The following is a 25,361-nucleotide window of genomic DNA, read 5'->3' on the forward strand; positions in this document are numbered from 1 at the left end:
CAAAACCTTTGCTACTGCTTCTTGGCATGCTAAACATTCGAACTCTGAATGACTAACTTTGTGTAACCAGCAAAATCTTGAAAGGAGGAGGATACTAGTGTTAGCTTCCTCTCCTAAACACTGTAGATTAGTCACCATACTTTCTATGAATTGTGTCACGGTCTCACTTTTGGGTATCGACACCTTAGGTTCTTCATTTTGGTCTTGAGATGTCTTGTTTGGAACCATATTCAATACCATCACTTTGTACGAACCCAAGTCAAATTCTAAGAATGCTACCTCATTCAGGGCATTGTAATCCGTGATCATTGTTTTCAGTTTGGGCTCAGCATCTATCTTGATTTGATTGTTCAAACCTTTCCATGGTAACCATAATTGAGTGAAATCTGTAGAGAACCATCCTCTGAGACATTTTGTCCATTCTCTGCTCAGGAGTAATCCGTATGTTTCTGGGATGTCAACCACATGTATGTCAACAATGTCCTGGATTTGAGGATCAACAATTAGTTGTATTCGCACATCTTTCAATACTTCGATGACTTTTACCTCTATTTTATCCAATTGTATTACCACTTGGTTAGAGGGTTGAGGATTAACTCCTAGCCTTTGAGCTATTGATAATGGCATCACATTACAAAAAGCTCCTGAATCGATAAGACAATTGTGAAGATTCTTTCCATATATCCTTATGCTCAGCAAAAATGGGGGTACCTCGACTTTGTCCTTGAACATAGTGGGCATTTCTTCTGCAACATTTACTTGTTGTGGCACTGTCTTTTGAGGGACATTATTCATATTATGGGAAACCTATGTATTATTCAATGTCTTCATGAGTGCTTCTCTTTGTTGTGGACAATTCTGCAACATGTCAAACATGGACATATTGGCTTTTGTTTTCTTCAGGTCTTCAACCGCATTATATTTTTTAGTAGACCAAGCAGGGTTCTTCAGTATTGTTGGTATGTTCACTTGATTCTGATACTATGGCCCTCCTTGGGTTGGCCTTACCGGTGGTGGATCGTTTCTTACTCTAAGATTAGGTGGGGTTGGTTGCAAACTAGGAGGAATTCCATCGATCAAGGAATCCTTTTTGTTTGTAAGATTATATGTGTTTCAATTATCATTTCGAAAGGAAAACATCTCATCGTGTTGAAGATTGGGTTCTTGACTAAAACGGAATGAGAATTCTTCATTTGCCTATTGTTCCACTTGTACATTTTGTGTAGAATCATAAGATTCTAATAGCATTGCATTGAATTGAATAGGAGGAGGATTATCATTCATTGGTGGGTTTTGATTCACATCGTGATTACCATTGTAGTACGCACCATCATTGCTAGGCATATTTTGGCCATCATCATACTAATTCATATCAGCATACTAAATGTTGTTGTTATCAGTAGGAATGCTTCCATTATTTGGTCGAGTGTTCCATTTTTGGTTTTGTATTTGGAAGCCATTGTTGTGATTAGGAGGGTTGCAATTGTTTCCTCCACCGTTGTTTCCTACGTTGTTTTTACCATTATTGTTGAAATTCCTGTTGTAATTCTGACCAAAATTTTTGTTGTAGGGGCCAACATTATTTCTTTGGAAGTTGTTACTCTGTCCTTCAGACAATCTAAGATGAGTCAATTTTTTGTTCATTTGTGACATGGTTTTCTTCATCTAACCAACTTCTAAAAGGAGATTGTTATCTGCTTCCACAGGAACTGTTTCCTTTTGTTCAAAGAAGGCTATTTTTGGGGGCTCATACCCTAGATATGTTATCACTTGAGTTTGTGGAGCGGGTACCTATTGTAATGGAATTGGGTTCATAGGTATGAACTGGCTAGGTATGATGGGTGCTCCCATAGGAACTATTTGCATAGGAAGCATCATTCCTCCTCTATTAGGATTAGCTTGCTTTGTGAACACGATTGCTTCTGCAAAGACTTTGTCCAATGTGTCAATATTTACTGCAGGAAGTCTTCCCAGAAAAATTACAGTAAGAGGATCCATGGCATTGAAATAAACTTGGACGGTAACTTCAATCAAAATTGTGTACGATGTTTCCAACTTGCGGTAGGCCATATGAAAATGATGATTGAAGTGTGAAACTGTTTTAGTTGTGTCCCTTTTTATTGATATGAATTGTTGATGTATCACTGTTAGATTGATGAATGTTTTGAATTGTTCCAAAAATGATTTTTCAAAAGTGTCCCAGTCTCCAATACATCTTGGTGGTAGGTTCACGTACCAATTGAAGGAAATTTCCCCAAACAGTAGGGGAATAAATGAAGAACCACATCTTCATTAGCAATTTTCTTCCGGTTGCAAATTTCCTTAAAAATCTTGACATGATCTTTGGCAGTTCTTGTTTCTCCATAAATAAACCTTGGACAAAATTTCTTGGGATTCTTAGGGAGGTCATGGAGGGCACCTCTCAAGCTAAGGGGTGAATCAACTGTGTTTTCAAAAAAGGCCATCGGAGGATTTTGTGGACCTACAGGTGGCTGGAATGGTGATGGGAATGTTGGAATATGTGGAGGTCCACCTAGTGGTTGAATGGGTGGTGAAGTAGAAGAAGATGATGAAATGTCAAATGGAAGTGGTTAAATTTGGGGTATTCCTCTATCACTACATGGCTTACGAAAATGAGTAAGCTCTAGAAATTCTTGGGCACTTGGTGAAGATCTTAATGCTCGCTAGAATGGGGATCTAGGATCAATATCTTCTAGCTTGTATCAATTCTGGGAAAAGCGCACCTCTGCAGAAGTACACTTCCTCACTTCTTCTAAATTTTGGGCACCACAGAGTTCTGCGGACCTACAGACCTATGGAGTTGTGGGCCTGTAGATCTGTGGACCTTCGGAGCTGCGAACCTGTAGACCTACGGACCTACAGATATATGGAGTTGCAGACTTGCGGAGCTGAATTTCTAAAAATGTTAAAAGTGATTTCTGAACTTTTTATGTAGTGTAAATTATTGCAAGGGTGTAAAATTTTTGAAACTTGATCAAATCTTTCTTGTTTCCAATAGTATGTTCTTTGTATTTTCTGCCCTCCTTCTAGCACCATTTCTATTGGGCATTCGTTTTACACGAGGTCAAAAGAAGGAATCCATAGTGTAATTCCTCTCTTGAAAAGTAAATCTTTTTTAAGGATCCACTCCAAGGTTCAGTGTTTGTCTTGTGACATACCAAAATCTGCTCAGTAGATGATAAATGTGACTGTTCACGAGGAGGGCTTTGTTGGTTCCAAAAACTCTTTTACCTTGGAATCAAGTAAAATTTGTTCACTGTCTCAAAATATCACACCAAAAGAACAATATTTTTTTGTTTTTTTGTTTTTTAATGAATGCAACTCTAACAATGCAACTACTATGAGGTCCTATTCTAAAAGGGGGTTAGCAAAGAAAATAACAAAACTGAAAGCAAATAACATGAAATCAAATAACTTGAAATTGAAATTCCTAAATGGACATAAGCTACAAAACACAACACGCTGCAAGTTAAACCTTTAAAGAAATCAGTAGGAAACCAATGAAAATAGGAGCAGCACTTCCTAGAATCCATTGATGCAATCGTTGGTGAGAATCTTTAACAAATCGAATGATGTTTCACTCTTCATCAAATCGCAAGGCCATAGAAAGTGCACTCATGCGAGACAAAAAGCTATGTAGACACAATCGGGTGATCTCTTCTCAAGCTTGTTATGTCAACGGAATTCATATATTTGTAGCAAACATCAGAACTAAAAGATCGTACAACTAGAAAGAATGCAATAAACCTTTGGCTCAATCACAATCTTATAAATAAAATCCACAAAACAATGACACATTCAGGAAAGAATAACTACACTCCAAATGCTAGCACCAAAAGCATAATTTTATTGCATAATAAGGATGGCCCCTTTTACATTTTACAATAGGGAATTTATAAGAAATTGTCTCCTCAATTTGTTTTGAGAGTGAGACATATCTTCATGCAATAAAATGCTTTTAAAACATTAAAAAAAACTAAATATATACAAACTGGTAATCTAACTGGTGCTTAGAGGGACTCCATCCATATTTTATTCATTAATTGGATGCATGAGCCCCTTACATGTCGAAAAAAATGAAAGCATTAGAGAGAAAATAGGAGGAATCCATCAGTCGAAGTAGAAGTGCATGGAGACACCAAAAATAGAAGCTAGCCCTTCACTTGATGTTTGTCAGAGTTAACTTGCCATCAAAATGTGTTTCCAATGCATGGAAAGTGCTATTTTTGGAACTAGCAGTCAACTATCAGTGCACCTCTGAATTGTGGACCTGCAAACCTCAATTGGGTAAAAATCTCAAAAAATTTACTAAGTGTCAAAATTGAAACTTTGGCATCTGGGTTTTGCTCATCTTTATCCTAAAGATATGTTTGGATGTTTTCCCTTGAATTTCTCTATAATCTCAGTAATCTTAGCAGCATCAAAAAGATCCAAAGCCTCATACTTATCCTTGACCTTTTGTCTGTAGTTGTCCACCTCAATTTGAGTTTCTACAAAATCTCCAAGTTTGGTATCCAACTCTAACAATGCTTCTTCTATCTTGAAGGCTTGTCTGATGTCTTCATCACTGGATGCTTCCTCTAAAGTCTTTCTAAAGTTTTCTAAAACTACCTCAACCAGTAAAATCTTCTCTCATTCTTCATCTTCAAAAATATCCAAGCATGCATCACTATATAACTTTTCTGCTTCCAAAATCTGCTCTCGGGGTTGGTCCTTGAGCCTATGTATCTCATCATGCAATGTTTCCATCACCTTATTTCCCTCTACAATCTTTTCTATCCAATCATATATCATGTCTAGCTCTTCTCTGGTATATACATCAATCAAAATGAAGTACCTTTTTCCTTTTATGGCCTGTAGAATTTGCAAATCCTTGCTCCAAACTTGTCCCTCATTCATAATACTGAAGTCCTGCCTCAAAATTGCCACGATCTTATCAACATTCTCTTGTGTAACATGTAATAACTTCAGACTTCCTATAATTATAGTGACACCCCTATCCTCAAGGTTGTCTCGCCAATCCTGACAAGCTCTCAAGAATGGACTGAGCCATACACCTTCCCCTTCTTTAAGAATGGTAGTCAAAGTCTCCTTAGGGCATTCAGAATCAAGAGGACCAATAACTTCAGCTAGATATCCTTTCAAGATCTCAACTTGCCTTCGAAGTGTTCTGATTTCAATCTCATCACGTTCCATATGGTTAAGAACCTCTTTGACTCCCATAGTCATCATCTGTCGAGAAGTATCCCGTGTAGGCTTCCCTAACATGATATCCTTCACTTCATAGTCCTAAAGGCTGACAACTTCTTCATCTATACCTTTCAGAGGGTGAGCCACTTGTGAAAATAAGTCCTAGTTTTGAGTAGTAGTAATGAATATAAATGGTGTTGCATCCTGTAATGGAGAGTCAGGCTTGTTCAAAATCCATGCAATGTCACAAATATCATCCTCTGAAGCAAGGAATTGGTGCTTAGCACTTCTCATTATTTCTTTCCGAAACCATCTCGGGATATGTCTTGTTGTAACCTTGGCTCTAGATGATGAAGGGATGTGTTCAACTAACTTCTTCCCTTTGTCACTTTTGCTTGGATTTTCTTTTTGTGAGGGTTCTTCTTCTGTAGTCTTAGTTTTTGTAGATCTTGCAGTTTGATCCTCAACTTCCTTGGAAGGCTGTTGTATATATTCCATTACCTGTGCCTCTTTTGATGGCTCACTAGTAACCCTTGGTTCTATTTCTCCTTGTAATGATGATTCCTTTTGAACATGTTCCTCTGAACTCGAAGGTGGAGGTGTCACTGAAACCTTATCTACCATCATAGCCTGAGGTGAAGATGGGGGCGTTGGATGAGGACCTTATGTCTTAGGTGGCATTTGGGTCCAATCTTGCTGTTGAAATTCACCTGTAGGAGTATCTTTAATCTTATCTCCAACCAATTTTGTACCCACTAGCATGAAATCAAAATTTGGAATGGAGAGAATATCATCACCTAGCTCCCTTTGCTCATTCACCCATCGTTGTACTTCATCTTTCGAAGAAGGGAGCTCTACCGTTTCAGCTTGGGTGGGTGGTGGGGTATTTGTGACAATCTTCTTTCTTTCCAATTCTGTGGCTTTGGCTAGTCGGGTTCTCCCTTGTAGAGGCACTTGCTCTTCCTCCCCATCTGACTCTATTTCATCCTCATCAGATTCTTCCTCGGGGATGGTTCCAAGAATAGATGGATTAGGCACTAATCTTTTATGAACTCTTTGCCTCTTGTTCATTCTAACCTTGACCCTCCTTTTCTTCTATGGAACCATAAGAGAAGTGGGCTCTTCATGCATCGGATGAATGGATGTCTCTAGAATCTCTCCCTCTTCTTGTTGGCTTGACAAAATAGGAGGCAATGGAAAATCAACCTAGATATGAGAAATTCTAGGGTCTCGGAGGTCCTGGGGAGTAGATTCATGTTGCTACAAAGGGACCCGTTCTTCAACATGCACTATCTGGATCCTCTGAGGAGAGGCTCTCTTCCTCTTTTCTTTCTTCTTCTCTGAAGGATGGTAGTATCCCACTGGGTGATCAAGCTAGTAGACTATTTCAGGCCTGATAGGAGACTAGAGCGCAAAGATAGGAACTGTGACTTTCCTCCCCTTTACCCTTTCTGGGTGAGCATGTGCATGGAATATCATTATGTCCAGAATTGGATCAAGTGGAAAGGGTTTCTTGATGCAACTCTTTGTCATTCTGATGACATGTCTTACTCGATGATTAATATCATCTCCTTCCTCTCTATCAATTTCTACATTTAGGATAGGCCTTTCGCCAACTTTATCTGTATTGAATAAGGGATCCAGTAGCTCCTACGAATCCTGTAACGTTATCTCATCTGGGATGGTCAAATGGAGAGCCTTCTCTGCTAAATACAAAGTCATTCTACAATAGTCCCTGATATGAACATCATAGTCATTTGTGGCAGTCATCCAATGATCTTTAATGACATCTTCATGGTAGAACTCTTGTCCTGCCAGATTTTCCACTTTACAACCATTGTCAAAGAATGACTGGGGAGAGTTATATTCTTCGAGATGATAATTCTCCCATTCCCACTTGAAAGTTAGGATATCCTACTTTCTCTTTACCTGGTATGCTCCTATTACAAATGGCCAATCCTAACAAGGCCTTCGTTGTTTCTTGATCTTCTCATAAGCTAACTCAATTTGCCAAGAAATTTCCATTAGAACCAACTTGTCACTTGGGTATCTTGGGAGCTTCTTTGGATGGATGGATGCACCACCAACCCAAATGTATGTGAATGTTTAGAACTGGATGAAATATGCACCAAGAGCTGTGATCTATGCCTTAGCCTCATCAGACAATCTTTTCCCATAATCTCCTTCGATGAATCAAATGATGGCAAAGATGAAGGCATCATTGACAATCCTATATTCTTTGCTTTGAGGCGAGAGCTTCTTCTTAACTAGCTAAGGATAAAATATATACGGCCATGCATTTGGATCCTACATACTGCCCTTCTTGTACAACCCAAGATAGTTAGTGGCTCTTGCTACAAGTAGATATACCACATAAGCAGTCATATAGAACTTCTTCTTGTCCTTTACTATTTGGAACTAATCACACAAGTTCTCACTAAGTGTGGTGGCCCAATTCAGTGGTATCTTTGCATGTCTGATGGTCTCAATGAAGTTAACCATGAATGGAGCGAGATGACCTGTTGCAGGCAATCCCATAACTCTGCTCAGGAGAATGATTGAATATCCAATGTCATCCTTCATGTATCCTTGAGTCATATCTACTTTATTGATTGTCTTTCCCTGAGATGGCTTCTCAATGAAGTATGAGGAATATATGATGTCGATGGCCTCCTGGTGATGATCCTTATGCCACCTCTCAGCTGCTTCATATGAAAGCCTGATAAACTGATCAGCTCTAGGTAAGTGAAAAACCCTCTCGATATTATGAGGTCATAGATCTAAGACCACTTCCCCAGTGACGCTCTTTACCACCCTTTCCTCAGGAACAAAATGTCGAGATAAGGTCATAATCAATTTAGCTAACTAAGTGGTCCCAGGATGTGATGCTGCATTTACCAATCCAGACTGGATTAAGGCAGATCTCAAAGAAGATCTTTCAGTTGGGTTGTTATAAACCCTCAACAACTCTCCCAAGTCCGTGTGTCCAAGTTCTGTGTCTTTGATCTCAGAGTGTTCATCATGCAATCATGACTTCGAGGTTATGGCTTGGAACTTGTACACAATTGGCTTTGCTATTGATCCGAATGTGGATGCCATTTGATTATATTACCTGCATGTCACAAAGAAAAAGAATGATTAATTATCGGATACATATAAAACATTAAAGAAAATGATATTCTAGAACTTATTTTATTTGTTGTGATTTTTCTTTTTAATTTTAATTTTCTAAGATTTTTTTTTAAAAATTTTTTTTGTTTTTCTGACTTCAAAAAATTAAATTAAAAAAAAGCAAAATGGGGTTTGAAATGTGGTGGTGGCCCAAAGGGCGTGGCGGCGCACGGCAGTTGCATGCATGCATCTAGAAGGGCGCTGCGGTGATGGCAGGGCGTGTGCATCTAGAAGGCGCGCACAATGGCGGTAGCGCCACATGCACCTAGAAAGGTGCCTTGATATGTGTGCACATGAGATTTTATTTTTTTTTATTTTTTTATTTTTTTGACTTTTTTTATTTTTTGACTCTAACTTATTTAATCAAGTTTTCTCCTCCCGACTCTCGAACTATGAGTCCAGGAGTCAAAAAGGTAGGGGGGTCCCCATTCCTAGTAAGGAATGGGGTGTGTGTTGTGGAGACCACAACACTTTCTTTTCTAGAGTATCTTTCTTCTTCCATTCCTTTTTAGGAGCTTTGGCTGTATTCTTGCCAGCTTTGTTTTGGACCTTCCCCTCCTTTCCTTTGCCTTTAAATAATGGGCAAGTTCCAGCTTTGTGGCCTACCTTTTTGCAGTGGAAACATACAAAGGGAACTCTTTCATAGTCAATCTGTTGAATTCTACCTCCCAAATGGGACTAAAGTTTGATGACTTGGGGCATGTCTTGGCCTTCCATCACACCAACACAAATCCTTGCATAAGTAAGCCTCTTCTTAGCTTCTATGACAGGATCAATGGAAAGGAGTTCTCCGAATGATCATGCAATGCCATTGAAGACATCCTCATGCCAATATTCAAGAGGAAGTTTAGGCAATCTAATCCAAACTGGGGCCTGGGTAAGGAAATCATTGTTCAGATCTAGGTTGGAGGTCCATTTCTGCAGGATCAGAGTAGATCTCCCTAGAGACCATTTTCCCACACATAAGATTTTAGCATAGTCCTTTGAACAAGAGAACTCAAAAGACATGAACTCTTTGGCCATAGAAGTCACCTCAACATGCCCCTTCAGCTCCCATCTGTTCCTTGTGAAGACCCTCACTAGGTCAATGTTGGGCTATGGACTGATGAATTTGGCCACCAGAGTAGACGCCATACTAAGGATATTATGATCTATAATTTCTCTAGGGACTTCCAGTGCAAAAATGTCCTTCTCCTTATCAGATTTTTCAATAATTATAGGAAAGGTCAACTTACCTATCAGTTTGACCCTGAAAAGATTTGATCATCGACCCTTGGCCGTAGAAGACCCTCCATCCAGAGGGGGGGAAGAATCTTCTCACCTAGATGAGGTTGCAGTGCCCGTGGGTTCCCATCCTTGGATGCATTGGCATCTTGCCCCCCCTTTTCCTGCTCTACACCAGCAGGATGGTCCCCGATGCTCGTGTTCTCTAGGTTCCCGCCTAAAGCTTGATTCAAATTATTGCTCCTCCTTGCTCTACTCCCCATATTCCTCATGATTTGAAATTTTTTATTCCTACTCCTACTTCCAGATCTTTTAATTTTTCTTGTAAGGTGGGTGGAGGTTTTCTAAATACAATGTCTCCTCCTTTATTGTTAGATTGCTTCCTTGAAGATCTCCTTGTGAAAACTGCAATGGATGGCTTGGTTGGCTTGGTAATAATTACCTTGCCTTTCTTCTTTAGTAGCTCTTCTTTCGAAAATTCTTCATCCTCTGCTTCCACATCCTTTGCTTCCTCATCTTCACCTTTTCCCTCAGTTAACAAAAGAGTTGAACTGGATTTCAATTTTGTAATTCTTTTCTTCGCTTTGTTTACTACCTGAGGAAGCTTTATCTCAAGTTCAATCCTTGCTTTAGCTTCATCATATGTAGCCTTAGGATTAATTGTCTCATTGAAAAGTGCTTTAATGATATCTTTAGTTTCATCAATATTGACCTCATAACCAAGAGGTTTTACCCATGCAATTTTAAGCTTAACTACATGAATGTAAACTTTGTTACAATCCACCATGAAACATACATCATCCTTATAATCCTCAACTAGTTTTTTGGGGATTCAGAACCTATTGATCATTTTCTCTTTGAATACATCAAAATAATTATCCATAATACTATTGTAATTTTCACCCATTTCTACAATATACTCATTTATTTGATAAAGCACAGGAACATCTTTTCTCCACACTATAGTGCCTTTAGAAAGAAAGAATTTTTGAACATAAAAGAATAGAGAAGTCAACAAGGAACCAAACTTACATGGGTTATTCTTTGAAGTTCTTATGCTTTCCATGTTCTTGTTGAACAGACTCAGCAATAGCTCGGCAAGGTCAAATGACAAATTGCTCTTTACCACCTTGTATGCCAAGTCCACTTCACATGACATACTAGTTAACCTACTAGAGCTATAAATCTTATGTGCAATAACATTAATACTAAACTTCATTTCCATATCAAAAACACTACTAATTTGCATTCCTTTTCCATCCCATTCTACTAGGGTTTTCTTTTCCAACTCTGCCTGACCTAGGTTTTTTGTCATTTTGGCCTTGGCTAGCATTGGGAGGCCAATGATTCGGTGAATCATTTTTTTGTGATCAACACTAGTTGTTCCAACCACAATAGACCATTATGCACCTGACTAAGGATAAACCTAGTCCATTTAACTTGAAATTCATGGGGCATGTGACAGATATGAGTTAATTTACACATAGTTGACCTAGGGCATCATCCATTTCCAATGTACCAATATCTTGAATAACACATTTGAAATGAGTGCGAATATCATTAACTAGAAGTACCTTTGGAGGAATTTGAGATAGTGCTCCACTTGGATCTAGGGTTTCGACGATTGTAGGAGTGAGCTTGAAATAAACTACTTTCCATTCCACTCCATGAATCAACATGTCAAATCCTTGCTTAACCTTTCTGCTATTAGATGCCATCTTCACTCAGTAGGGTTTGAGGGAATTCAAAAACTTTTGCTGGAAATTTTCTCAAATTGCTTGGAAGCTTTGAAGATCACATTTTCATAATAGCACTCAAAATTTCATGGTAATAAATGACTTTGATTTCATGTTTTTTTTTAAAATTCACCATAAATGCTTAGTACAAAGGTAGATCAACTAACATCATATTGATAGACTACCATCCACTATGCTTGCATCAACCACTTAGCGAAGTTTTCGTGACTTGGTAACCATATGCATCTTTATCACTCTCAACCTTGCTCAATGGAGTCTGTGACCCAACCTCACTTGGTAGAGAAGATAACTCAGTAGACACATGTACTCATTGATCCCTTTGTATCTTGGATACTAATTTGGATCATTTTTCTCTTTCAATTTGGAACTATTTTGGATGTCTTCTTTGATAGCATAGTTTCAGTTTCTCCTTTGAGAACTTAAGTAGAAATGATAGAGTCACCCAATTCTTGAGTGACTTGATCATCATTACTTAGACTTGTATCCTTGGTAGACTTAGGAACCCATTTTTATCTCATCTGTTTTCGAATGTTATCAACTTTTTCCTTTTAATCATCTTCAATTCTACCAGTATTCATGCAGTTCTTGGCAAGATGACCAAGTTTTGTAGAAATGAAACACCTTTTAGTGGTGTCTCTTTTCCTCAAATGATGTTTTACACAATTTATTCCAATGTGTCCAAATTCTCCACAATGATGACATCTATATCAGGTGTTGTAGTCCCAACCAAATATTGCTTTCACAATTAACTCTACTGGATTCAATACCTTGGTTTTGCATTCTGATGACTTGTGTTCATGTTTCTTGCATTTGTGACATTTGCCTTTAAATCTTAGTTTCTCTTTGCATTAATTAGCCTTATGACCATGCTATTTGCTATTGTAGCATTTTCCATTGAATTTTGTTTTTCCATTACTCCAGCATTTGTTTGATGTATGACATATCTTACCATAGTGATTGCAAGTAGGTCTTTGATTCTTTTGAGCTCCTTGCTTGGATGATTCTCCTTCTTCTATATATCCAATTCCTGCTTTTCCTTTTTTCCTACAGAGGTTTTTCTCATTCAATTGATTCATGTCTACTTGAAATTTTATCATTCTTTCATTGATTTTCTTCTCAAAGCTTAGATCATTCCTTAATATTTCATTGATATGTCTTTCAAATTTTAGATCATTTATCATTCTTTCATTGATTTGTCTTTCAGAATTTAGATCATTTATCATTCTTTCATTTTCAAATCTTAGGCTTGTGATTTCCTCATTTGTATTGGAAAGCTGATCGATAAGGTCTACTTGCTAAAGGGATTGGTTTTGCATTTCATTGTTCCTTCCATCTATCTCTTCTTTTATCTTGTTTCTTTGTTCCATGACTTTACATAACCTTATTGACTGAATTTCTTGTTCTCTTCTTAGTTTTCTTACTTTTTCTTGCAGGGATCCATTATTTTCTAGGAGTTCTTTGATTGCTTCATTGGCTTCATCTAAATTGTTTGAATGAAGATCTTCAATTCTTTCTTCAATGTAGAGATGATCATTCATTTGAATTGCAAGTTCTTTTCTTCTTTTCAGGGGTTGAGAGAGTTGCTTGTTTGCTTTCTTGAGTTGGGAAATGGCCATTTCTAAATTTAGTTTCTCATCATCAATAGCTTTGTAAAGTCTGAATATCTCTGTAGCCTTGATCTTTGCTCAAGTTGTTAAGCTTTCTCTTGAGAACCACAATGCTTTGATACCAATTTTTGGAAATATTCAAGACTAAGCTAAGTTATTGAGAGGGGAGGGGTGAATCAATAACTTCTAAAACTTCAAAAATTTCAACTCTTAATCCAATTAGCATTTAATCCATCACATATACTCTGATCTAATTGTATGCATAAAAAATTGAAAATATGAAAGCATTCATAACAATATGACACAAAGATTTGGTTACCCAGAAACCTTCCAAATAGAAAGTAAAACTTGTATGGGGATGATACCCACAACTTTAGTACTACAGTATAAAGTTAGCCTATTAAAGCTTACATTGATCACTTCTGATGACCTACCTTGTTAGGAGCAATAAGGACTGCTAGGTCCACCTTGTGAAAGGATTTACAAACATACAATTAAGTATGCACTTAGTAAAGAGATTTACAAAATACTATTAGGTCTACCTTGTGAAAGGATTTGACCAATCCACCTATTAGGATGAAATAGTAGATGATCTTTGATCTACAAATTGGTTTGTTGAATAATATTTCATTAAGTACTAATCACCTTTTTGTGATAGATATAACTTTTCTACTCCTTATACTACTGTAGCCTTTATAATTCACTCTTTTTGATCTTCTTTGATTGATACCTTGCATATATACACTTTTTCACATACTTGTTACAATTCTTTAGAATAACTAAGAGGGGGGGTGAATTAGTTATCCAAGGTCCAACAATGTCTAATACAAACTTTTTGTCAAATCCTTAATGGCATATAACTAAAATTATCATGCATGCAATTAAACATTAAACAACCATGAAAGATAACATGCATCACACCATAACACTAAGGATTTTGATGACCCAAAAACCCTCTAGGAATAAGAAGGTAAAATTAGGGTGGGGATGATACCCACAAAATAACTGTGCAATTGATTTCAACCACTTTTGATGGTCTGCCCTGTTAAAGGCCTACCATGTTAAAGGCTACAACACATTGTTAAATGTGACCCTGTTAAAGGATTTCTACACCCTATTGGGAGTGTGCCCTGTTAGAGGACTTAAGAACATTCAACTTGAATGTCACCCTGTTAAAGGATTTACATAGAGTTATAAGGCTCACCCAAGTCCATGGGATTTACAGTCACCTTCTCAAAAGAATCTTTTATCCCTCTCTAAGGATCTCCTATCCTCATCCTAAGGATCTCTTTATCCTTCTCCTGAGGATCTCTTTATCCTTCTCTTGGGGATCTCTTTATCCTTTTCCTAAGGCTTATCCACCTAGCTGTTAAGCTAACCTAGCAATTTAGGATTTCAATATCTAATACAATGTTAAGAAAGTATTAGAAGGGTTTTGACCTAGTACAAATTGCAACCCTGACCTTGCAGATTTTAGATCACTCTTCAGTTATTTTCTTTGCTTGGCTTTCCTCCCTTGCAGTGTTGATAGCTTGTTCACCCTTCAAGATCTATCTCCTTGAGTTCTTCCACTCGTTATGCCAATGCACTCCATGATCACTTGATCAACTCAGAGTCTTGATGCTTTGTACTTACACCCCTTGGCTACTTTGCATGACCATACTTATGACCAACTCTCTCTCACACATGTGCACTTGATCTTTGACCTATAACTTCTAATAAAGAAGTTTTGTTCTTCATTTCCCGCTCAAATCTTGATTTGATCTTGAGAAACGGTATTGTTTTCCCTCCAAATTACTTCTTCTACAAACTTCATGATAAATCCATTAGCATTCGCCTTGAATTGGTTTGCATGGTTTACATAGAATTTTGTGACATCTACTCATCATCCTTATCATCTAACTAATTCACAAAATTTGATGTAACAAACTTATCACTACTGATCTAGAGAATCTTTGACTTAACAAATAATGCAACAACTTGACATCATTAGTTTACTGATGTTTGGCTCCTTCTATGTTACTCGGCTTCTAAATATCACTCGGCTGCTATATCGTGCTTAGCACCCAAAGTCACTCAGCACTTGATCTTCACTCGGCACCTGAAGATCACTCGGCACTTGATCTTCACTCAAAACCTGAAGGTCGCTCGACACCTGAAGATCACTTAGCACACACTAAAGTTGAACTTGCTCGGCTTCAACTGAGAATCTGTTTGGCTCTAACTAGCTTGCTCGGCTCTCTCCAATGAACCTTACATCTTTGTTGTGTCTTAGTGTGTCCATCCTCTTAGAGTATGTCATTAATACACTATTTCATCAATGGCTTAACTGATCCTTATACTTCATTACAACATCATAACTTCAACCTTTCTCTAGGTACTTTAGTTACATCTTATTGATTGCCACCTCCTTGACAATCAACCAATTGATAGTATTTGGATCACTTAAGCAATTGTCATTCCTGCAAGTAGCAAGTTTGAAATCAATGACAAAACAATGATTGAAAACATTCTTTACCAGTTCCATTATTCTTCATTCATGATCATTTCAATCATTTCCAACAATCTCCCTCTTTGGCATTGATGGCAAACCAAACTAATCAATTGATTAAGATGATCAACTTAGTTACCACCAAAATTATATACATTTTTTGTTTGGTATATAACTCCCTCTTTTTTTGATACAAACTGAACCCTCTGTCCTGCTTCTCCCTCTTGATTGCTACATCCTTACTATTGATCTCATACATTTCCATATCTTTACCTTTCATTGATCAATTTCTCATAAATCTCCCTCTTTGACATAAATGCCAAAGATGTAGCATCTTCAACATGTTAAATATAAGCTTTGCATCTCATGTTTTCTCCCTCTATCACCATGCTTGTGACTGATCTAAAATTTATGTTCCTGTTGATATCCTCTACATCACTCTTTTGATATTTCAATGATCTACTCCTGTTGATGCAGGTCAGCTTCTTTGTTGCTTTAGACTACTTGAGTTAGGGGTATTACCCCCAACTTGCCTCTAAGATATTCACAAAGATCCTTGGGCAATGGTTTGGTGAAGATATCTGCAGTTTGTTCCTTTGTGTGAATGTACTCCATCTTCACTTGTTTGTCTTCCACCAATTCTTTGACATTGTGATACTTGATTACAATATGCTTGGTTTTTGCATGAATTCCTAGATTCTTGGATATGTTTATAACACTTGTATTATCACAATATAGTATCATAGGTTTGGTTACCTCTTCTTTCATTCCTTTCAATAGATGTTTAAGCCACACAATGTTTGTGCAATTAATTTTTGCTGCCATATATTCTACTTCTGCAGTGGACTGAGATGTGCATGTTTGTTTCTTGCTAGTCCAAATAACTAGCCTTTTACCTAAGAATAATGCTCCTCCACTTGTGCTTTTCCTGTCATCAATGTTGCCTCCCAAATCTGCATCTGTGTATGCATTGAGTTCAAACTTCTCATTCTTTTTGTAATATAGGCCAAAATCATTAGTTCCTTTGAGATACCTCATTATCCTTTTTACTACCATGAGATGATTTTCTTTAGGATTAGCAGAGAATCTAGCCACTATTCCAACTGCTAGTGCTATGTCTGGTCTTCTATGTGCAACATATTGTAGTTTTCCAATCATGGATCTGTACATTGTTTGATTGACTTCAGTTGATTCATCATTTTTAGATAGCTTATGTCCTGTTGCCATTGATGTGCTAATAGGTTTGGAGTCTTCCAATCCAAAATTCTTGAGTATCTCCTTGATGTACTTTGATTATGTCACAAATATACCATGTTTTAGTTGGTGTACTTGCAATCCAACAAAGAACTTGATTTCTCCAAACATAGAAATTTCAAACTCATGTTTCATTTTGTTAGCAAAAATTTTGCAAAGTACTTCCTTTCCTCCAAAAACTATACCATCTACAAAGACTTTAGATACAAGGATATCCTTACCTTCTTCTGACTTGATGTACATGTTACTGTTATCATTAGTTCTTTCAAATCCTATTTGCACTAGATACTTGTGAAGTCTCTCATACCAAGCTCTAGGGTCTTGCTTTAATCCATATAGAGCCTTATGCAATTTGCATACCTTGTTTTTGTTATTTTCATCAACAAATCCTTCTGGTTGCTCTATGTAGACTTCCTCTTCAAGTATACCATTTAGAAATGCTAACTTAACATCCATTTGATAGACTTTAAATCCTTTGAAGGCTGCATATGCCAGTAAGGTCCTTACTCCTTCCATTCTAGCAACTGGAGCAAAAGTTTCTCCATAGTCTAGTCCTTCTTCTTGTGCATACCCTTTACAAACTAGTATTGCCTTGTTCCTTGTGATTTCACCATTCTCATCTAATTTGTTTCTAAAAACTCACTTGGTTCCAATTACATTCTTGTTAGCTGGTCTTGAGACTAAGGTCCATGTCTTGTTCTTCTTAATTTGTTCTATTTCTTCTTTCATAGCATTGTACCAGTCATCATCTATTATGGCTTCACTTACTATTTTTGGTTCCATTTTGCTGAGCAGACATATTTCACTTTTGAGTCTATTCCTTGTCATTGGTCCTGCCTCTTTGTTTCCAATAATTTGATCTGTAGGATGATTTCTTCTTACATACTTTGCCAATACTGGTTCTTTCCTTGTTTGCATGTTGTCTCTTTTAGAATCTGAACCCTCATGCATATTTTCATCAAGTTTTTGTTCATTTTCTTCATGTTGGCTGTTCTTAGAATCTGAATGAATATTTTCTATATTCTGCAGCTTGGCTTCTGAATGTGTCTGATGTTCGGCATTCACTATTTGCGACTCGATAGATGCTGAATTTTGTTGTTGATTGTCATTTTGAGTTGCAACTTCACCATTATTAGGTATACCTTCATAAAAGTATACAAAGGTCTTGTATTCTTCTGCTTTCTTGGTGTTCTCAACACTTTGAACTTTTGCAAGCTCATCAAATTTCACATTTGTGCTTTCTACTACTTTGTTAGTATTAATATTCAAGCACTTATAAGCTTTTCTTCTAGTAGAATAACCAAGAAATGTGCCTTCCTCACTCTTTGCATCAAACTTTCCATTTTTAGACTCTTTATATATATAGCATTTGCATCCAAATATTTTGAAATGTTTTACATTAGGAGAATGCCCATACCATAATTCAAAAGGTGTTGCATTAGTACCTTTCTTGACTTGAACTATGTTGAGTGTGTAGACTGCAGTACTTACAGCTTCTCTCCAGTACTTGAGTGCAACATTTTTCTCCATCATTAAGGTCCTAGCACAGTCAATAACTAATCTATTCCTTCTTTCTACTATACCATTCTAAGGTGGAGTCCTAGGTGCTGATGTCTATCTTTTGATTCCTCTTTCATTACAGAATTCTTCAAATTCTCTTGATGTGAATTCACCTCCTCTATCAGATCTAAGACATTTTAGACTCTTTCTAGTCTCTTTCTCAACTCTGGCCAAGTACCATTTGAACATTTGGAATGCATCTATTTTTTTTTTAGGAACACGACTGTTATCATCCTTGAATAGTCATCTACAAATAGCAGTATGTATCTGTCACCTTTGAAGCTTTGCACTTCAATAGGACCACACAAGTCAGTATGAACTAGCTCTAATACTTCACTAGAAGTATAAGTTTTGCTTTTGAAAGTTGACTTGGTCATCTTCCCTAGTTGGCATTGTTTGCACATGGTGTTATTAGGTTTTTTCAACTTTGGTAGACCTCTAACTTTCTTCATTTTGTTGATGCTTATCAAATTGTCAAAATTTACATGACATAGCCTCTTGTGCCATAACCATACATCATCAGTTTGAACAATGAGACAAAAAGCATCTTACATATCTAGGTAGAACAAATTACTCCTAGTCTGGTCACCTTTTCCTATTAGACTTCCTTGAGAATCATAGATCTTTGCAACTCTATTTCCAAATTCAACCTTACAACCTATGTTGCCTAACTCTGAGACACTTAACAACTTATAATTCAGGCCTTCAACATAGTATGCATTATCACATGATATCTTTTTAGTAAGCTTGATACTACCTTTCCCTTTGATCTGACATGGTGCATTATTACCAAATCTAACACTATTTCCTTCATATTGAGTAAACTTAATGAACTTACTTTTGTCTCCAGTCATGTGATGAGAGCATCCGCTATCTATGATCCATTTGTCATTCTTGTTCATGCCAATTACCAGGGTAGTTTCTTCATCTTCATCTGATTCATCTTTCATAGCCACATAAACTACTTCATCATCATTCTCGTCAGAGTCTTCTTCAAAAATGTAGCATCTTTTGCCTTTACCTTTGTAGTACTTGTTGTCCTCTTTCTTGTTCTTGAAGTTGCCTCCATCCTTGTAATTTTTCTTTTGTGTGCATCTGGTTGCAATGTGACCAACTTCATTACAGTTGAAACAAATGATTGGCAGCTTACCTTTGAATTTGCCTCTTCCTCTATGAAATCTTCTTGCTAGTAATGCCTCCAATTGGTCTACATCATCTTCATCAATGCTGTTGTCACTGGATACATACTTTTCTTTTCCATTCTTTTTCTTTGTTTGCACCTCCTCATTGTCTTTTATTGTCATCTTGGCTTTGAATGCAGATTCAAAGTTTTCTAGCTTGTAGTTGTCAAAGTTGGATAGCTCAAAAGCAGTGAGTCTTCCAATTATTCCTTCAAATGGCAATGCATTTTCTGGTACACACCTTAGCTCCTGGATGGCTGATACTCTTATAGCATAGATAGGAAGAAAAGTTCTCAAGTATTTGCTACATATTGTTTCTTCTGTTAACTATCCTCCTAGGCTTCTTATGACACTTACTACTTCCTTCATCATTGCACCATATTGAGCAACATTCTCTCCTTCTTCCATTTTCATGTCATTAGAATTTCCTCTTAGGTTCTCTCTTTTGGTTCTCTTGACATTGTCATCCCTCCATAGATTCTTGATAATGTTTCCCACATCTGATGTGTAGTACCACATTCTTTGATGTCATCATACTCAGCATAGCTTAGTGCTGAAGCAATATCTAACATCGTTTGATTGTGCTCCTTCTTCTTGCTCATGTCATCTGCAGTGAGAGGTCCTGTAGGGTCTACATGATCAACTGTGATTGAGGTCTGTGCATAGTCACCTATTGATCTGAAGTGTAGCTTCATCAGATTTTGCCATGCAACAAAGTTGTCTTTGTTTAGCTTGGGAACTTCTCTTTTGGACATCTTGATCCTCTTGTTGCTAGTACCTTGAAACAAATTGACAATGTGCTCTGATACCAATTGTTAGAATTCTTTAGAATAACTGAGAGTGGGGGTGAATTAGTTATCCAAGGTCCAATGATGTCCAATACAAACTTTTTGTCAAATCGTTAATGGCATATAACTAAAATTATCATGTATGCAATTAAACATTAAACAACCATGAAAGATAACATGCATCACACCATAACACTAAGGATTTTGATGACCTAGAAACCCTCCAAGAATAAGAAGGTAAAAGTGGGGTGGGGATGACACCCAAAATATAACTACGCAATTGATTTCAACCACTTTTGATGGTCTGCCATGTTAAAGGCCTGCCTTGTTAAAGGCTACAACATATTGTTAAATGTGACCCTGTTAAAGGATTTCTACACCCTGTTGGGAGTGTGCCCTATAAGAGGACTTAAGAACATTCAACTTGAATGTCACCCTATTAAAGGATTTACATAGAGTTGTTAGGCTCACCCAAGTCCATGGGATTTACAGTCACCTTCTCAAAAGAATCTTTTATCCCTCTCTAAGGATCTCCTATCCTCCTCCTAAGGATCTCTTTATCCTTCTCCTGAGGATCTCTTTATCCTTCTCCTGGGGATCTCTTTATCCTTTTCCTGAGGCTTATCCACCTAGCTGTTAAGATAACCTAGCAATGTAGGATTTCAATATCTAATACAATGGTAAGAGAGTATTAGAAGGGCTTTGACCTGGTACAGATTGCAACCCTAACCTTGCAAATTTCAGATCACTCTTTAGTTCTTTTCTTTGCTTGTCTTTCCTCCCTTGCAGTGCTGACAACTTGTCCATCCTTCAAGATCTGTCTCCCTGAGTTCTTCCACTCGTTATGCCAATGCACTCCATGATCACTTGATCAACTTAGAGTCTTGATGCTCTGTACTTACACCCCTTGGCTACTTCGCATGACCATACTTATGACCAACTCTCTCTCACACATGCACACTTGATCTCTGACCTATAACTTCTTATAAAGAAGTTATGTTCTTCATTTCTCGCTCAAATCTTGATTTGATCTTGAGAAAATGGTATTGTTTTCCCTCCAAATTGCTTCTTCTAGAAACTTCATGATAAATCCATTAGCATTCACCTTGAATTGGTTTGCATGGTTTACATAGAATTTTGTGACATCTATTCATCATCCTTATGATCCAACTAATTCACAAAATTTGATGTAACAAACTTATCGCTATTGATCTAGCGAATTTTTGACTTAACAAATAATGCAGCAACTCGACATCATCAGTTTACTAATGCTCGGCTCCTTCTATGTTACTTGGCTTCTAAATATCACTCGGCTCCTGTATCATGCTTGGCACTTGAAGTCACTCGGCACTTGATCTTCACTTGGCACTTTAAGGCTGCTCGACACCTAAAGATCACTCGACATTTGATCTTCACTCGGCACCTAAAGGTTGCTTGGCACCTGAAGATCACTCAGCACACACTAAAGTTGAACTTGCTTGGCTTCAACTGAGAATCTATTCGGCTCTAACTAGCTTGCTCGGCTCTCTCCAATGAATCTTACATCTTTGTTGTGTCTTAGTGTGTCCATCCTCTTAGAGTATGTCATTAATACACTATTTCATCAATGGCTTAGCTGATCCTTATACTTCATTACAACATCATAACTTCAACCTTTCTCTAGGTACTTTAGTTACATCTTATTAATTGCCACCTCCTTGACAATCAACCAATTGATAGTATTTGGATCACTTAAGCAATTGTCATTCCTGCAAGTAGTAAGTTTGACATCAATGACAAAAAAATGATTGAAAACATTCTTTACCAGTTCCATTATCCAGTTCCATTATTCTTCATTCATGATTATTTCAATCATTTCCAACAATACTCATACACTTTGGATATGATACAATACATTACATATATATATCAATCCAATTATACAAATTATAAAGTTGGCCACAATACAAAGTACCACAAATATTACAAAGTCGGCCCACATAAAGACATTCAAGTTTTGAAGACTGACTTGGTGAGGTTCTGATACTCGACATCCACTATCAATGCTCGACATAATCATGTACTTGGTAGACATAGAGGCTCGATCCATACTAATCAGTTCCAAGTAATCTTGAATTTGGTCTGCACTAGTGACTCAATAGATATTGTGAAACTCATCATATAAATTAAATCACTTCTTTACCATGACATGACTTGGTAAACATTCTCTCCTTGAGCTTGGTATAAACTGAGTCACTTGGTTAACATTGGGAAGCTCAATTAACATTGGACTCACATCACATACACTATGAACTCGGTGAACCCTGCATAACTTAGCTTACACTAGTAAACTTGCCATACACTGAGATGCATGGTTTACATTGTTGATCTTCACTATTCACTATAACTATGACTGCTCAATACCATTGAGATTTGTCCAAAGGACTCAGTAGCAAGTGTAGCACTCGATGACAACTAAAATACATGGCAAACACTATGAATTGTACAATGAGCTCAGTAGCTATATATAATCTGAATAATAACAAACTTGATTGATATGTCAATAGTGATCATTGTGTGAAACGCAGAGTAATCAAGGAAGTATGAACAAGAGTAGAGTACTTGGTAAATGCAAGTAAGTGATCCAAGAGATTATTCGATGTGAAGTTTGTGAATTGGTATCAAGATCAGAAGGAGCAAAAGTCTAGTTGATAGATAGAGAAAGAGGAAGAAGTAGTATAATTCAATTTTATTATTCTTACAAGGAATAATGCAAAGATCATTTAGATAGTGGATTCATTGGTCTTTCCACTAAAGTTGTTTGGACAGTGGGTCCATGTGCCTTCTACAACTCCTAATAGGGTTGGAATCTCCTAATAGGGACTGATATGTACTAAATATTTTCATAGACTCCTGATAGGGTCCATCCTCTAACAAGAAATATTTATATTAGTACATCATATTGTGGGTATGCTCCCCACTAGGATTTTCCCTCTGATCAAGGGTTTCCCTAGTTACCATATCTAGTGTTATTGTGCATGAGTATCTTGTTGTGGTTTCTAATTATATTGTTTCTAATTATATTTCTCATATGGTTAAGATTCAATAAGGTTGATAATTGTGAAAATAGTTGGATAACTAATTCAACTCCCCCCCCCCCTCTCTTAGTTATATTGGTGAGCTATATATTCTAACAGGGGGACAAAGGGAGATTATGAGATAAAGAAGGGGAAGGGGAAAGAGGAGGGGATAGGATAAAGTGAGAGAATGAGAGAGAAAGAGAGAGAGAGAGAGAGAGAGAGAGAGAGAGAGAGAGAGAGAGAGAGAGAGAGAGAGAGAGGGAGGTAGGGAGGGTTAGGATAGAGAGAGAGAGACAGGGGGATAGGATAAAGAGAGAGAATGAGAGAGAGGGAGTGATTGAGAGGGAGGGAGGGAGGGAGGGGGAGAGAGAGAGAGGGAGAGAGAGGGAATGATTGAGATGGAGGGAGGGAGGGAGGGAGGGAGAGAGAGAGAGAGAGGGAGAGAGAGAGAGAGAGAGAGAGAGAGAGAGAGAGAGAGAGAGAGAGAGAGAGAGAGAGAGAGAGAGAGGCTAGGAGTTACTCAGAGATAGACCAAAGATTGAGGGTAACAAGTTAGAGAGAAAGGTTAGGAGTTAGTTAGATATTTATCTTAGGAGTTAGTGAGTGAAGGAGGGTCAAGGGAGGGAGAGGTACGAAGTGAGAGGATTCAAAATGTGTTTGTATTCGTGTTTACCTATTGGTTGTTTGTTTGGAAAATAATGAGTACCTATTATAGACTCTTCTTAATTCAAATAGATGGAAACTTTCTTTTTGATGTTTTAGGGTTTTTCTTATCTACATAATTTTGTACATCTCTTCAATACCTTTCTAACTCATTTTGAATGGAGTCAATCAAACTCTAGATGTGAAAGTTATGGCCTTCGGAGTAGATCCCATTTTTTCTTCTTCAAAATGCAATCGAATTTTGAAGAGGTAAGCTTTTACTTCTTCAAACCTCGATTAGGTTTTGAGAAAGTAAATTTTTACATCTTCATAACCTAATCGAGCTTCAAAACTATTTGGGTTTTGGATGTACTTTTTCAATTTTCATAACTCAATCAAGTTATGGCTTGGTAATAGCCTTGGGAGTTGACCCAAAGGCTTGGGAACTTGTTTGAGTTCCTAAGCCTTTGGGTCAACTCCCAAGGCTATTACCAAGCCATAACCCAATTAGGTTTTATATTTTTAAATAACCTGATCGAGTTATGAAAAGTAAAAAGTACATCCAAAACTCGATCGAGTTATGAAGATGTAAAAATTTACTTTCTCAAAACCTGATAAGGGTTTGAAGAAGTAAAAGTTTACCTCTTCAAAACTCGATCAAGTTTTGAAGAAGTAAAAATGGGCTCTACTCAGGCTTCAAAATTGATTGGGTTTTAGATGTACTTTTTACTTTTCATAATTCAATGGGGTTATTTTAAAATCTAAAACCCAATCGGGTTATGGGTTGGTAATAGCATTGGGAGTTTACCCAAAGGGGTTGATAATTATGGAAAAAGTTGGATAACTAATTCACCCCCTCCCCCCTCCCCTCAATTATATCAGTGGACTATATATTCTAATAGGGGGATTATGAGATAGAGAAGGGGATGGGAGAGAGAGAGGAGGGGATAGGATAGAGAGAGAGAGAGAGAGAGAGAGAGAGAGAGAGAGAGAGAGAGAGAGAGAGAGAGAGAGAGAGAGATAGAGAGAGAGAGAGAGAGAGAGAGAGAGAGAGAGAGAGAGAGAGGTGTGTGTGTGTGTGTGTGCGTGTGTGTGTGTGTGTGTGTGTGTGTGTGTGTGTGTGTGTGTGTGTGTGAGAGAGAGAGAGAGAGAGAGAGAGAGGCTATGGGTTACTCTAAGACATAAAAATATTGAGGGTAACAAGTTAGAGAGAGAGGTTAGGAGTTAGTTAGATATATATCTTAGGAGTTAGTGAGTGAAGGAGGGTCAAGGGAGGGAGAGGTAGGGAGTGAGAGGATTCAAAATATGTTTGTATTTGTGTTTACCTATTGATTGCATGTTTGGAAAAAAATGAGTACCTATTTTAGATTATTCTTAATTCAAATGGATGGAAACTTTCTTTTGATGTTCTAAGAT

Source organism: Cupressus sempervirens, chromosome 7 (assembly GCF_028749045.1).
Source record: "Cupressus sempervirens isolate cs-2001-9-10 chromosome 7, ASM2874904v1, whole genome shotgun sequence".
Lineage (NCBI taxonomy): Eukaryota > Viridiplantae > Streptophyta > Pinopsida > Cupressales > Cupressaceae > Cupressus > Cupressus sempervirens.